Source organism: Leucopleurus acutus (assembly GCF_964270905.1).
Source record: "Leucopleurus acutus genome assembly, chromosome: 9".
NCBI lineage: Eukaryota > Metazoa > Chordata > Mammalia > Artiodactyla > Delphinidae > Leucopleurus > Leucopleurus acutus.
In genome coordinates, this window is record NC_139144.1 from 48,411,932 (window position 1) to 48,427,298 (window position 15,367).

Below are 15,367 nucleotides of genomic sequence, written 5' to 3' on the forward strand. Positions count from 1 at the left end.
ATATCCAAGGATTGGCCCTTCTTTCCATGAACAGTGAATGCTGGCAGGACCTCAGTGGTGGGCATGGACTATCTACTCACAGATGATGATCCGGTTAGAGAAACAGTAAGGTAAGTCATCTTTCACTCCAACTCTTCTCTCCTAGGAGAGTGGAACTAACTGGAGTGCTAGTTTTTTTTGCAGCTGAAAAGAAATGGAACTACTATGTGAAGGTATATGAAGATATACATGTAATCAGATTGTCTAAAATAACTGCAGTATGGGTGGAATCTATGAGACTTAAACATTATTCCTCTTATCTCTATTCAGGGTTCGGAGTCAAGAGGATATGGAAGAATGAATTTTTTTTTTTGCACTGGGGATTTTTCAGTTAGCAATGTCAGGATAATTCAACATGCATAGATTGGGACTTCCCTGGTGGTCCAGTGGTTAAGAATCTGCCTTCCAGTGCAGGGGATACAGGTTTGATTCCTGATCAGGGAACTAGGATCCCACATGCTGTGGGGCAACTAAGCCCAAGTGCCGCAACTACTGAGCCTGCGCGCTCTGGAGCCCACGTGCCACAACTAGAGAGAAGCCTGTGTGCCACAACGAAGATCCTGTGTGCTGCAACTAAGACCCAATGCAGCCACATAAATAAATAGATAAATAAACAAATAAATAGATAAAATGCATAGGTTACCTTTTGAAGCTGAATGTCACAAGTAAGTTATAGAAACCCAAAGAAGAAAGTTCTGGTGTTTGTGTTTTTAAAACCCTTCCAAAGGGGGGAAAAAAAAGAATTTCTAGAGATGTGGCTTTCCTAACTACCTCCAAGTGAACCATTTAGCTGCTCAAAGATAATCTCATATTTTCTCTCTCTTGCTCTCTCTCTCTCTCTCTTTCGCACGCACACACACACAAACACACACCATCCTGCAGGAGAAAATAGATTCATATTAAATGTTATAATCCTTCAATTCTCTATAGCCATGAACAATTTGGTCTCTCTGAAAGCCAGCTCTCTCTGATAATACGGAACACCCTGGAGCTGACAGTAGGTAGTATAAGGCTATGCTATACAATATTAGCCACTAGCCACATGTGGCTACTGAGCGATTGAAATATATTGGTCTGAATCGAGATGTTCTGTAAGTACAAAATGCACTTGGATTTCAAAAACTTGACATGGAAATAATATTTTGGATACATTGGATTAAACAAAATTTACAGTTTAAATTAATTTCACCATTTCTTTTTGCATTTTTTAATGTGGCTACTAGAAAATTTTAAATTACATATGTGGCTTGTCCACTGGTCTAGAAACTAAGGTTTAGTCACCAAACCCAAAACAATGAGAAAAATCTAATAGACAATTGATGCATTAATTTTCTAAGTGCTGTTTGGCATAATTTGGTTGTGTTTTCTTTGTGAGTTTTAGCTCCTCTCTAAGAAATGATATTCTTTGAGCTTGTTCTTGTTCAAGGGTTAGAATGAAGTACATCTGATATGTCATAGCTATTACAAAATATTTTCCCCACAGGATGGTTTTTCAAAGGAGTTTGTAAAGACTGTTGAATTCTAGAGTGAACTAGATCACTCTTCTTCCTGAAAATCTTCAATGGCTTGCCATTCTCTAGAACAGTATTCAAGGTATTAAAGAACTTTGTGGTCTTCCCCAGACTTCCATAGCCAGACTCATCTCCTGTTGTACCTCTACATGGACCCTAAAGCTAGCCACTCTCCATGTGCGTGTGAGAGAGCAGTCTGAGAATTACCTTATAAACTAAGTTTTGGAAGAGTGTACAGCTATGCAAAGGTGCTAAGTAATCCCCCACTGGAAGACTTGACTCTAACCTGGTTAAAGTTTATAATGTAACCGAAGAAAGAACACAACTTTAGAACATGACCTAAGGGCATGTGGTCAGCCCTAGAAACACACAAAAACAAGGAGCTGGAAGGCAGACTTTGACCATGTTCATCTGGTCCAATGTAGAGGATAAGGTTTCCTGTTAAGACTCTAGGAATGTGTGGTCTTCCCTGAAGTATGTCCCTTTTGTGCAGTTGGACCTGTCAAGCTACCAAAATGACGCTTTTTAAAAACATAACCAAATCACAAGCTGATCTTTTTATGAATTCTTGTATCCCAAGCACCTGTCTCACTATAGGGCTTTCCATTTAACTTGTCTAGAGGGAGAGAGGTGTGTGTCAGACAGCATGGACATCTGCTCTTCCCAGCAGTTATAATTCTTATTGTAAATTTATAAATTGGCATTTTGATTTATATTCTTTAGATGTTTGGGAGTTGGTAGGTATGAGTCATCATCTCTGAATCTGATCAACTCTGGGGCATTGATAAAATCAAATTCTGGAGCTGCAAGGGTGAAGGGCTGACCGTAGACCATTGCAAATTAATCATAGTAAATGCTGTTTGCTGAGGGTAGCCTCAGCTCACTTCTCTAACTCAACTTCATAGCATGCTGTTTACACCCCTGTTCAGCACTTAAAGTTATCTTGCATTAGATCAATTGTTTGTATGTCTGTTTTCCTTCCCTGTTATACTGTAAACTCCTTGAAGACAGAGACTGTGTTTGTCTCTGTATTCGCAATAGTACAAGTGCAACAAACACACTTGTGGGGTAGATGGTGCCTACTTGTTTTTGAAGTTTTTTGGGGGGATGAAGCTTTCTGGTTTTTTTTCCTTCTAATGTTGATGGTATTATATCATAGTATTATTAGAATAGCATCTTAAAGCAACTTTGGATAAAAGTCTTTTCAGAGGCAGAATTATCCCCATAGGGTTTTCCTGAAAGTATCAGTAAACTTTTCAAATTTCACAGATGCCTTTCATTTGCTTCAATTAGGTGGCAATAATTTAAATGTGGAAATTGGAAACAGGGAAACGGATTATTTCTGTGTAGTTTGTTTTCAAAACAGGTTTTATAAAATATTGAGTAGATGCAAAATAATCTTTATAAATAAAGATTAATGGTATAAGAAATAATCATATATCCAGTACCCAGTTTAAGAAATAGCACTTCTTTATCATTATCTTTGAAACCCCCCGTGTGCCTCTCTACAAGTCTATTCCCTTCTTTCTTCTACAAGGGACTCAGAATCCTGAATCACAATGTCTTTTAATTAAAAAGCTAAAATAAAAAGAGAACCCAAACACTTTTGACACTTGTGAACATTCTTGGCTAACATTAGAAGTCAAAATTGATTTATGATTAAGTTTATGATTATTGTGTATTTTTGAGAGAAAATTAGAAATCCTAATTTCATGGGAACTTTAAAGGATTCACCCCAAAACTTGGTGACTGGAAGAGACCCTGGTATCTCTAGAGGTGATCTGGTATCTTATGCAGAAGGCAGGATGTGAGTGGGATAAAAGCAATGTTTGGCACATGCTAGGAAACACAGATCCTAGGATGTAATCTGTAGATTTACATCATGTAAAGTAATTAATGAGGTCTGTGTATCTTAACCAGGGAAATAACTTTCAGGACATGAAATAGAAATATGTTTTCCCTGAACTGATATGACTCTTGTTGGGAGATTCTCCTTGGCATCCTGTTAGGCTTGAGACCAGTGGAAAAATAAAAACAGTAAAAATTGACTTTCATCCTGGATGGGTTTTCGGATAGCCCTTGTTCTAGGAAATAGGAAAACAGTCACCTCTAAAACCTGATGTATAGCAATTAATTATATGATTGTAAGACATAAAATTTAGCTTCTTTTTTTAAAAAAAATGACATTAATGTTTTTCCTTTAAAATGGAAGACTAATTCATTCATTAAGTCACAATTTTTAATGGATTATTTGTGTGTGCACACAATACTCTTAAATCCTGGCCCAAGGGATTGCAATCTATATGGGGAGGGCGGTAGGAAAAAACACATTACAGTAATGGATTTCAGTAACCTGCTTCACAAGAGGGCATTTTAACGGTTCTGTGGGTCATCACAGTGTTATTTTGAAAGTACAGTAATGGAAATATGCGAAGCTAAAGGGCTGTGGTTAGATACATTAGACTCTTCGAAAAGGGCTGCTACTCAGTAAAAAAGTGCCTCAGTCAGAGGCTGCTACTTTCTGTGTTATTCCCCGGAAATTAAATACAGTTGGTTTAAGACTCTGAAGCCACAAAGTCTGTTGCACCTCAAACAAGGCTTTGTTGGGGAAGTTGTTGGCTTGTTACTAATGCATTTACACAGCACCTGGGGGACTTTAAAGAACAGGGAAAACTGATCTGGTGGGGAAAGGGTCTCAGAATTACATGCTGAGTGAAGTGGTGCCTGGGATCAGAATTATGTTCTAGAGCTGCTCTTACTCAGCTCAGAAACTGGAGATGATGAATTGGTGACATTTTAAGCAAATTGAATTTCATAACTTATGGATTCATGGACTTGCTTCAGGGATTTTATCTGTGTAATTCTGTTGATTTGTAAGACCTCTGGACTATAATTGTCCTTTACCCTGCATATTACTCATTATTAAAAATGATTTGTGCCTATAGCAATAAAATGGACTGGACAATGAGACGTGACATTTAGAAAATAATGCTGGGATGAAATTTAACTTCCTGCAGTCCAGAAGTATTCCTACCTATGGAAAATGACATCTGCCTGATATTTCCTTTGAGATGTGTGACAAGTTCTGATTCATACTTTTGATCTTATTGTCAACTTATTTTCATTCCTCACATGACAAGTACCAGGAAACTGAAGATTGATGCCCGCAGTTGTAAAACTGCAACTGGAATTTGAGTCTTTTGTGGCAATGTTGTCCCAAAGCTCCAAGACAAGAATTCTTTTCCTTGTAAGACATATTGTTTTCTTCTTTTGGGGGTGGGGGGTGGGTAAGGTTTATTACTTACAGGACCTGGAAATTATATGGCAGACCTGGGGCCGCACAGCAAGATCGTAGGGAGAGAGAGAGAGAGAGAGAGGTGAAAGCACTTTTCAACTCTTTAGAGGTGTCCCTTCAGTTTGTACAATCTATTTATCATCTCTCAAAGTAGCTCACAGGAGCAAACACCCTGATTGGTTTTCAATTTAGCAGAAAGACTGTATCAGGGATTTTTTTGAAGGCAAGATTGCTCATTTCATTTTCTGTTTAACACCCTTCACTGGCTTCTTACTGGCATTAGAATAAGATACGGAATAAGATACAGTATCTGGCTGGTCTCTCCAGTCTCATCACCCACTGGACACACTGAGTTTTCTGTTTCCTGGAAAGTCAAACTCTGTCTTACGTCGGGGCTTTCACATGTGCTATCTGCTGAGAAGTATAGACCAGAAGGTCATTTATCATATTGGAAGAGAGAAGTATAGGCTACGTTTACTGAACTCCAGGAGTTCAGTAACTGGGAAAAAGAACAAAAAATAGTTAAAATGAGGAAAAGGATACTGCAGAATATTAATGTTTTGGCAACTACTGGAGTGAGAAGAGCCAGGACAACAGCCGGTGTTCAACCTAATGGAGCAGTGAGTTGGCTTAGACCGAACAGCTCGGAGGCTACTTCTGCTGTCCTGAGTTATTACTGTCTCCTATGTTAGTGATATCATAATTAGAAAACCCATATGCAAATGAGGAAACCAGAAATTGAACAACAAACTTATGAGCCTAAGACATAACTTTGAAAACTGTAGGATAAATTAGGAGTTTGGGATTAACATATACACACTACTGTATATAAAATAGATAACCAACAAGGACCTACTGTATAGCACAGGGAACTCTACTCAATATTTTGTAATAAACTATAAGGGAGAAGATTCTGGAAAAGAATATACATATATATATATGTATATATATATATATATATATAACTGAATCACTTTGCTGTATACTGGAAACTAACACAACATTGTAAATCAATTATACTTCAATAAAAATATAAAATTAAAAATACATAAAATAACACAATAATATTAAAAAAAACTGTAGGATCTTTTACTGATGTGGTGGTCATCAATATGAGTAAACCTGTTGCTGGGGTATCCATATTGCCTAACTGGTTCTAATCGTGGCACTGCTGGTAGGTGGTAACGTTAGGACTCGGAAATAGCAAAATTTGTCAGTCTGATATGGTGACTTTTGTTCATTAGATTGGACTCTTAGCCCTGTGACAAGTTTGTTGCTGTAACTAAAGCAGTTAGGGTAGGTAAGAGGAGAGAAAATGGACAACATGCCTTTTGCCTGGGATGCTCTTTCTTCTCATTTCACCTGGCCAACCCAAGGGAAGTACTAGGCTGCAGTACCTCTCTCCGTCTTCCCAGTCATTGTTTCTCATCCACCCATTATTCTTAGTAATATCACTCAGGTCTTAACTTTACTAGGACGCATCACAATTTATACTTACATGTTTACTGAGATGCCTATTTGTGTACTGTCTCCTTCACTATACACGATAAATCCATGAGAGCCTGAGCCAAGCCTGTTTCATCTATCACAGAACCTACAGCATTTAGTGCAGTGCCTGTCACACAGGAAGTGTTCACTAATAAATAAGCAGATTCTCATATCAGTTATGTGCTTCATTTACAAAAGACAGAAAAACCCAACTCAAACTGGCTTAAGCCAGAAGGGGAATTCACTGGCTTACATAACTGAAAAGTTGAGAGGTGATGTTGGCTTTGGGTACTTTTGAACCAGAGATTAGATAATATCACTAAGAATCCGTTTTGTCCGTGTCCCTCTGCTCTGCTTTCTGTGGTCTCGTTTTCATGCATCAGCTCCAAATGATTGCCCCCTTGCTCTTCCAGGCTCTCACTTTATGGGAGGAAAGCAAAGGTCTTAGCAGCTTCAGACAACACATTCTCACACTTCATGGTCCAGGTTGTCCAGGGGTCCAAAAGAGGGTTTCTTCTAGACTGTGTCTGTTTCCCAGAAGCCTCAGCATATAGATGGTTGACTCTCATTGACTTTGATTTTATTAAACACACATCCATAACTCAATCAGTGTGACTAGGAGGATGAGATATGATAATTGGATTAAACCAGTCTGTCCATAACTCAATCAATGTGACTAGGAGGATGAGATATGATAATTGGCTTAAACCAATCTGGGTTCATCTGTGGAAATTGGTATAAAGCTAATCCCATCCAAATCACAAGATTAATAATGGGAGAGGGGTGGATTCTCCAGAGTAAATTCCGTGGAAGGGTGCTGGGCAGCCAAAAGAGCAGATGTCTGCTATGCGGCTAATGTACCAAAAGCATACATTTCATATTTTGTTTTACTTCTTTTTCTTACACCTGTTCTTCCACTGACAGACTCCTGGTCCATCATTTTGCCAAGCTATTTGGTGCCTGTGAATTCCACTGCTGCTGACTGCTAGCCCTGTTCTAGACCCGTAGCTTCACCTAGACTCTTGATACATGAATTTATTGTCTTTCTGGCTCTTTGCTGCTACTTGGCCTTGCGTCCCACTTGGATCCATTATCTTGTATCTATTCCTTCATGTATATCTCCTCCTCCTCTCTCTGAACCTCTTTGTGGAAGGCTAGAGCTGGCCTAACTGAACAGTTATATTTCAAAAGGTCAAATGTCTTACCTGAAGGAGGTATGAGGAGACGGGGGAGAACGGCCCCCGTTCACTGCTTAGAACAGCTTCAATGACAATTCAGGGTTATAAAGCACTGAATTTTACGCTGCTGAGAATTGTCCATTCAGAGTATGCCATATAGTTCTTTTCTTGTGGAACACAACTGCCCTGAAAGAGTGCCCTTTGAGTTTAGACCCCTCGAGAAGGCGTCCCTGCAGAAAACCCATTGAAGGTTTTGAAGTAGACAACTGGGTCAACCCATGTTTGCTGACTATAATGGTTGGATTTCCACTTAAAATTAAAGCCTATGTATGGAGAAACCTATAAAGGACTTCCCTCTAGTGAAAATTTTACCCAAAACTGGCATGGATGATACAGAAATTCCCTCATGGTTTGGTTCTCTCAGCATCTTATCAAACTGAAGAGTTTTCTAGTGAAACCTTTAATAGTTATGCCTAACAGCTGCTCCTAACTAGTCATGATGTGACTTGATTTGAAGCCAAATCTTGTAAGTAGGATTAATGCCCCCATCTGTTTTTCCATCCCTAGTGCATATTTAACCAAATTATCTTTTTCCCTCTTGATTTTATTTACTCATGAGCTGTGTTGTAATGAAGATTCCACAGTGTCTAATTCTTGGGGCTCACCAGGAGGTTGAGGTATGTCAGGGCTGGCCTGAGACTGTAGGGTGCTACAGGTTTCTCTTCTCTCTCAAGCTGCCACTGGGATACAGAATCACAAGCTCTCGTTTAAACTTCAAGAGGAGCCCTCTTAATGTTTGTAGAATGAAGCTGCAGAGGGGGTTATGGGGAGAATAACACTGGTCCTTTGGTGCTGTGAGCTCCGTAGCAGGTCTGAGGAGAGATAACAGGACTTCATCTACTGAAGGTGAATTCATGGCAGGTTAGTCTGGGATGGTGAACAAACCTCCCTTTTCCTACATTTTTTTTCCCTTCCAGCACTCACTTTTCACCAACCTAGAGTTAAGAGGGAGAATCTTAGTTTTTGTGTTATTTTTCTTCTTCCACTATAATTTCCTGTGCTTTCCTTCTCTGTGGACTTCCCAAAGTTACCTCATGTCTGTCTGTTTTCTAAAAAACTCCACCATTTTCTTCCCTTCGTATGTTTAGAGCATGTATTTGGTTGTTCTCTCTGGACTCACATCACTCTTTTCTTCACTCAGTCTTTTTTCACTCCTTTTATTGCTCACACAGCACTTTTTTTTTTACTTTTTATTAAAAAAATTTTTTTAACATCTTTATTAGAGTATAATTGCTTTACAATGGTGTGTTAGTTTCTGCTTCACAACAAAATGAATCAGTTATATAAATACATATGTTCCCATATCTCTTACCTCTTGTGTCTCCCTCCCTCCCACCCTCTCTATCACACCCCTCCAGGCGGTCACAAAGCACCGAGCTGATCTCCCTGTGCTATGCGGCTGCTTCCCACTAGCTATCTACCTTAAGTTTGGTAGTGTATATATGTCCATGCCTCTCTCTCGCTTTGTCACAGCTTACCCTTCCCCCTCCCCATATCCTCAAGTCCATTCTCTAGTAGGTCTAGGTTATTCATGACATTTTTTTTCTTAAATTCCATATATATGTGTTAGCATACGGTATTTGTCTCTCTCTTTCTGACTTACTTCACTCTGTATGACACGCTCTAGGTCTATCCACCTCATTACAAATAGCTCACTTTCATTTCTTTTTATGGCTGAGTAATATTCCATTGTATATATGTGCCACATCTTCTTTATCCATCCATGCACACTTAGGTTGTTTCCATCTCTGGGCTATTGTAAATAGAGCTGCAATGAATATTTTGGTACATGACTCTTTTTGAATTATGGTTTTCTCAGGGTATATGCCCAGTAGTGGGATTGCTGGGTCATATGGTAGTTCTATTTGTAGTTTTTTAAGGAACCTCCATACTGTTCTCCACAGTGGCTGTATCAATTTACATTCCCACCAACAGTGCAAGAGGGTTCCCTTTTCTCCATACCCTCTCCAGCATTTATTGTTTCTAGATTTTTTGATGATGGCCATTCTGACCAGTGTGAGATGATATCTCATTGTAGTTTTGATTTGCATTTCTCTAATGATTAGTGATGTTGAGCATTCTTTCATGTGTTTGTTGGCATTCTGTATATCTTCTTTGGAGAAATGTCTATTTAGGTCTTCTGCCCATTTTTGGATTGGGTTGTTTGTTTTTTTGTTATTAAGCTGCATGAGCTTCTTATAAATTTTGGAGATAAATCCTTCGTCAGTTGCTTCATTTGCAAATATTTTCTCCCATTCTGAGGGTTATCTTTTGGTCTTGTTTATGGTTTCCTTTGCTGTGCAAAAGCTTTGAAGTTTCATTAGGTCCCATTTGTTTATTTTTGTTTTTATTTCCATTTCTCTAGGAGGTGGGTAAAAAGGATCTTGCTGTGATTTATGTCATAGAGTATACTACCTATGTTTTCTTCTAAGAGTTTGATAGTTTCTGGCCTTACATTTAGGTCTTTAATCCATTTTGAGCTTATTTTTGTGTATGGTGTTAGCGAGTGATCTAATCTCATACTTTTGTATGTACCTGTCCAGTTTTCCCAGCACCACTTATTGAAGAGGCTGTCCTTTCTCCACTGTACATTCCTGCCTCCTTTATCAAAGATAAGGTGACCATATGTGCGTGGGTTTATCTCTGGGCTTTCTATCCTGTTTCATTGATCTATATTTCTGTTTTTGTGCCAGTACCATACTGTCTTGATTACTGTAGCTTTGTAATATAGTCTGAAGTCAGGGGCCCTGATTCCTCCAGCTCTGTTTTTTGTTCTCAAGATTGCTATGGCTATTCGGGGTCTTTTGTGTTTCCATACAAATTGTGAAGTTTTTTGCTCTAGTTCTCTGAAAAATGCCAGTGGTAGTTTGATAGGGATTGCATTGAATCTGTAGATTGCTTTGGGTAGTAGTCATTTTCACAGTGTTGATTCTTCCAATCCAAGAACATGATATATCTCTCCATCTATTTGTATCATCTTTAATTTCTTTCATCAGTGTCTTATAGTTTTCTGCATACAGGTCTTTTGTCTCCATAGGTAGGATTATTCCTAGATATTTTATTCTTTTTGTTGCAGTGGTAAATGGTAGTGTTTTCTTGATTTCACTTTCACATTTTTCATCATTAGTGTATAGGAATGCCAGAGATTTCTGTGCATTACTTTTGTATCCTGCTACTTTACCAAATTCATTGATTAGCTCTAGTAGTTTTCTGGTAGCATCTTTAGGATTCTCTATGTATAGTATCATGTCATCTGTAAATAGTGACAGCTTTACTTCTTCTTTTCCGATTTGGATTACTTTTATTTCCTTTTCTTCTCTGATTGCTGTGGCTAAAACTTCCAAAACTATGTTGAATAAGAGTGGTGAGAGTGGGCAACCTTGTCTTGTTCTTGATCTTAGTGGAAATGCTTTCAGTTTTTCAACATTGAGGACGCTGTTGGCTGTGGGTTTGTTATATATGGCCTTTATTATGTTGAGGAAAGTTCCCTCTATGCCTACTTTCTGCAGGGTTTTTATCATAAATGGGTGTTGAATTTTGTCGAAAGCTTTCTCTGCATCTATTGAAATGATAATATGGTTTTTCTCCTTCAATTTGTTAATATGGTGTATCACGTTGATTGATTTGCATATATTGAAGAATCCTTGCATTCCTGGAATAAACCCCACTTGATCATGGTGTATGATCTGTTGAATGTGCTGTTGGATTCTGTTTGCTAGTATTTTGTTGAGGATTTTTGCATCTATGTTCATCAGTGATATTGGCCTGTAGTTTTCTTTCTTTGTGACATCCTTGTCTGGTTTTGGTATCAGGGTGATGGTGGCCTCATAGAATGAGTTTGGGAGTGTTTCTCCCTCTGCTATACTTTGGAAGAGTTTGAGAAGGATAGGTGTTAGCTCTCCTCTAAATGTTTGATAGAATTCGCCTGTGAAGCCATCTGGTCCTGGGCTTTTGTTTGTTGGAAGATTTTTTTTTTTTTTTTTTTTTTTTTTTTGCTGTACGGGGGCCTCTCCCTGTTGTGGCCTCTCCCGCTGCGGAGCACAGGATCCGGACGCGCAGGCTCAGCGGCCATGGCTCACGGGCCCAGCCACTCCACAGCATGTGGGATCTTCCCAGACCGGGGCACGAACCCGTGTCCCCTGCATTGGCAGGCGGACGCTCAACCACTGCGCCACCAGGGAAGCCCTGTTGGAAGATTTTTAATCACAGTTTCAATTTCAGTGCTTGTGATTGGTCTGTTCATATTTTCTATTTCTTCCTGATTCAGTCTTGGCAGGCGGTGCCTTTCTAAGAATTTGTCCATTTCTTCCAGGTTGTCCATTTTATTGGCATAGAGTTGCTTGTAGTAATGTCTCATGATCTCTTGTATTTCTGCAGTGTCAGTTGTTACTTCTCCTTCTTCATTTCTAATTCTATTGATTTGAGTCTTCTCCCTTTCTTTCTTGATGAGTCTGGCTAATGATTTATCAATTTTGTTTATCTTCTCAAAGAACCAACTTTTACTTTTATTGATCTTTGCTATCATTTCCTTCATTTCTTTTTCATTTATTTCTGATCTGATTTTTATGATTTCTTTCCTTCTGCTAACTTTGGGTTTTTTTTGTTCTTCTTTCTCTAATTGCTTTACGTGCAAGGTTAGGTTGTTTATTCGAGATGTTTCCTGTTTCTTAAGGTAAGATTGTATTGCTATAAACTTCCCTCTTAGAACTGCTTTTGCTGCATCCCATAGATTGTGGGTCGTCATGTCTCCATTGTCATTTGTTTCTAGGTATTTTTTGACTTCCTCTTTGATTTCTTCAGTGATCACTTCGTTCTTAAGTAGTATATTGTTTAGCCTCCATGTGTTTGTATTTTTTACAGATCTTTTCCTGTAATTGATATCTAGCCTCATAGCATTGTGGTCGGAAAAGATAGTTGATACAATTTCAATTTTGTTAAATTTACCAAGGCTTGATTTGTGAACCAAGATATGATCTATCCTGGAGAATGTTCCATGAGCACTTGAGAAAAATGTGTATTCTGTTGTTTTTGGATGGAGTGTCCTATAAATATCAATTAAGTACATCTTGTTTAATGTATCTTTTAAAGCTTGTGTTTCCTTATTTATTTTCATTTTGGATGATCTGTCCGTTGGTGAAAGTGGGGTGTTAAAGTCCCCTACTATGAATGTGTTACTGTTGATTTCCCCTTTTATGGCTGTTAGTATTTCCCTTATGTATTGAGGTGCTCCTATGTTGCGTGAATAAATATTTACAATTGTTATCTCTTCTTCTTGGATCAATCCCAGATCATTATGTAGTGTCCTTCTTTGTCTCTTCTAATAGTCTTTATTTTAAAGTCTATTTTGTCTGATATGAGAATTGCTACTCCAGCTTTCTTTGGGTTTCCATTTGCATGGAATATCTTTTTCCATCCCCTTACTTTCAGTCTGTATGTGTCTCTAGGTCTGAAGTGGGTCTCTTGTAGACAGCATATATATGGGTCTTGTTTTTGTATCCATTCAGCTAATCTGTGTCTTTTGGTGGGAGTATTTAGTCCATTTACATTTAAGGTAATTATTGATATGTATGTTCCTATTCCCATTTTCTAAATTGTTTTGGGTTCGTTATTGTAGGTCTTTTCCTTCTCTTGTGTTTCTTGCCTAGAGAAGTTCCTTTAGCATTTGTTGTAAAGCTGGTTTGGTGGTGCTGAACTGTCTCAGCTTTTGCTTGTCTGTAAAGGTTTTAGTTTCTCCATCAAATCTGAATGAGATCCTTGCTGTGTAGAGTAATCTTGGTTGCAGGTTTTCCTCCTTCATCACTTTAAATATGTCCTGCCAGTCCCTTCTGGCTTGCAGAGTTTCTGCTGAAAGTTCAGCGGTTAACCTTATGGGGATTCCCTTGTGTGTTATTTGTTGTTTTTCCCTTGCTGGTTTTAATATGTTTTCTTTGTGTTTAATTTTTAACAGTTTGATTAATATGTGTCTTGGCATATTTCTCCTTGGATTTATCCAGTATGGGACTCTCTGTGCTTCCTGGACTTGATTAACTATTTCCTTTCCCATATTAGGGAAGTTTTCCAGTATAATCTCTTCAAGTATTTTCTCAGTCCCTTCCTTTTTCTCTTCTTCTTCTGGGACCCCTATAATTCGAATGTTGGTGCATTTAATGTTGTCCCAGAGGTCTCTGAGGCTGTCCTCAGTTCTTTTCATTCTTTTTTTCTTTATTCTACTCTGCAGTAGTTATTTCCACTATTTTATCTTCCAGGTCACGTATCCGTTCTTATGCCTCAGTTATTCTGCTATTGATCCCATCTAGAGTATTTTTAATTTCATTTATTGTGTTGTTCATTGTTGCTTGTTTCATCTTTAGTTCTTCTAGGTCCTTGTTAAATGTTTCTTGCATTTTGTCTATTCTATTTCCAAGATTTTGGATCATCTTTACTATCATTATTCTGAATTCTTTTTCAGGTAGACTGCCTATTTCCTCTTCACTTGTTAGGTCTGGTCGGTTTTTATCTTGCTCCTTCAACTGTTGTGTGTTTTTCTGTCTTCTCATTTTGCTTATCTTACTGTGTTTGTGGTGTCCTTTTCTCAGGCTGCAGGTTTGTAGTTCCCGTTGTTTTTGGTGTCTGTCCCCTGTGGCTAAGGTGGGTTCAGTGGATTGTGTATGCTTCCTGGTAGAAGGGACTAGTGCCTGTGTTCTGGTGGATGAGGCTGGATCTTGTCTTTCTGGTGGGCAGGTCCACGTCTGGTGGTGTGTTTTGGGGTGTCTGTGGACTTACTATGATATTAGGCAGCCTCTCTGCTAATGGGTGGGGTTGTGTTCCTGTCTTGCTAGTTGTTTGGCATAGGTTTTCCAGCACTGTAGCTTGCTGGTCATTGAGCGAAGCTGGCTGCTGGTGTTGAGATGGAGATCTCTGGGAGATTTTCGCCGATTGATATTATGTAGAGCTTGGAGGTCTCTTGTGGACCAGTGTCCTGAAGTTGGCTCTGTCACCTCAGAGGCACAGCACTGACTCCTGGCTGCAGCACCAAGAGTCTTTCATCCACACGGCTCAGAATAAAAGGGAGAAAAAGTAGAAAGAAATCATTAGTAGAAGTAGAAAGAATGAAAGAAAGAAAGAAAGAAAGAAAGAAAGAAAGAAAGAAAGAAAGAAAGAAAGGAGGGTGGGAGGGAGGGAGGGAGGGAGGAAGGAAGGAAGGAGGGAAGGAAGGGAAAAAAAAGAAAGATAGAAGATAAAGTAAAATAAAATAAAGTAAGATAAAATAAACATTATTAAAATAAAAAATAATTATTAATAAAAAATTAAGGGAAAAAAACGTACAGGTAGAACCCTAGGACAAATGGTGGAAGCAAAGCTATACAGACACAATCTCACATAGAAGCATACACATACACACTCACAAAAAGAGGAAAAGGGGAAAAAATCATAAATCTTTCTCTCAAAGTCCACCTCCTCAATTTGGGATGATTTGTTGTCTATTCACGTATTCCACAGATGCAGGGTACATCAAGTTGATTGTGGAGCTTTAATCCGCTGCTTCTGAGGCTGCTGGGAGAGATTTCCCTTTCTCTTCTTTGTTCTCACAGCTCCCGGGGCTCAGCTTTGGATTTGGCCCCACCTCTGCATGTAAGTTGCCGGAGGGCGTCTGTTCTTTGCTTAGGATGGGGTTAAAGGAGCCGCTGATTCGGTGGCTCTGGATCACTCAGGCCGGGGGACATTGCACCAGCCTGAGGCACGCTGTGGGTTCTCCCGGGAAAGTCGTCCCTGGATCCCGGGACCCTGGCAGTGGCGGGCTGCACAGGCTCCCTGGA

The 15,367-nt window shown here is 39.0% G+C and overlaps 1 long non-coding RNA gene across 1 annotated transcript; it reads left to right on the top strand.

The window, feature by feature from the left end:
- The first annotated feature begins 14,494 nt into the window (after positions 1 to 14,494).
- On the top strand, positions 14,495 to 14,969 carry LOC309966431. Its single transcript, XR_014326449.1, has 2 exons — positions 14,495 to 14,650; positions 14,687 to 14,969. It is a non-coding gene; the product is annotated as an uncharacterized lncRNA (long non-coding RNA).
- Positions 14,970 to 15,367: the final 398 nt, after the last annotated feature.